Genomic DNA, 1519 nt, shown 5'->3' on the forward strand with positions numbered 1-1519 from the left:
ATAGAACACCGAACTGGCACGTTCATAAATGTTCTATCCGCGCCAACAGTGAAATTTCTTGAAATATCGGCAGAATGGCACGACGAATTGGATGGCACCCTGTATATTTTTTGAGAATATCGTTCTAAATAGAGAAGATAACATAATGGCTTTAGTTAAAATTATTCTGATTTATTTTCCTGACTGCGTGTACTTGTTATGATATTCCTATCTTTCCTGGGTCTCAGTCAAAGTGTAAAGTAAAAATTGTGAATATCGTCTATTTCATTACCTTTCGGCCAGACAACAGCGCCATCATCAGATTTTAAATTTACACAAACTACGAACACCAATTCACAATTAAAACAAAAATATATAAAAACTATAATTTATAGTGTTAAAACATTCATTAGGTCTTGAGCGAAAAATTCTTCCTTTTGGGAGGGCAAAACATTTGAAAAACTTACCTCATAATTGGTAAATATTAACGTTCTTTTAGGTCTTTGCCTTCTTGAAACCTTAAATTTGTCTGAATTATTTTCTACATTTGCGAGAGTGGTATGGTTTGATTTGTTTTTTACTTCTTCTTCCGTGAATGATATTGGGACCTCCTCCTCTTCTTCTTTTTCTGTCTGCTCAGCTCTCATATTTGTGTCTTGGTTGTTATCGTGCAAGTCCTTAAAATATATCTTCCAGTTGTGCATGACACGCTTTTAGTTTGACTGTATTCGTTCACAGGCTTTTTTCGATTTTTAAGCATCTTCCATACTTTCCTTTGAGCTCCATATAAATCGTGTTGGTATATCGCTGGTGAATTGTTCCCAGTACTCTCGTTTAATCCTTCGTATCTCTGCGTTCCGGCGGTTTCTAGTCTCTTCGTGTTTGACGAAATTATCGTGCGATTGAGTGCTTTTGTAAAGCAAGTAACTTTTCCTTTTTTATTGACTAGCTATTTCACCTCCTCACAAAAACTTGGTGTGTTGTGGTTTTGGGCATGCACGCTAACTTTGCTTTTTTCTAGGGATTCTTCCGCGGCTTTATGGATACACACTTTTATCCTTTCCCAGTTCTCATTGACATTGCCGTCGATTATACAGGGTGGATTATACAAATTGGCGTCATTCCTCTAGAGGTGTTGTCTGGAGCTGTTATAGGAGTACAGAAAAAATAGTAAAAGGAATTAATTGTTATTGAAAACTGAGAAATTTGCAAAAAACTATAGCAGAAATACGGCAGCAATGTTTTTCAAGGTAATCTGCCTAATTAACATTGCGCAAACCCCTGTTGCTTCGTAATTATTTAAAACTCCGGTAACCATGGAATTATACAGACTGACAATAAGATAGACAAGGATAAACGGTAAATTCAACATGAGCCGTTGAATGACGGAACCCATTTCGAAATGTCAACCTGTTCGCATAACGTCGAATATTGGTGTTTATAAATCCACCATACAACACCAAACATTTGAATGGTTAACTCCAAACAAGCTAGTTCCTGTGTAATCTCCTTATTATCCACTCTTATCAAGCAGCTTCTC

Source organism: Dendroctonus ponderosae, unplaced genomic scaffold (genome assembly GCF_020466585.1).
Source record: "Dendroctonus ponderosae isolate FM_Combo_2020 unplaced genomic scaffold, Dpon_F_20191213v2 Dpon_F_20191213_441, whole genome shotgun sequence".
NCBI classification, from domain to species: Eukaryota; Metazoa; Arthropoda; class Insecta; order Coleoptera; family Curculionidae; genus Dendroctonus; species Dendroctonus ponderosae.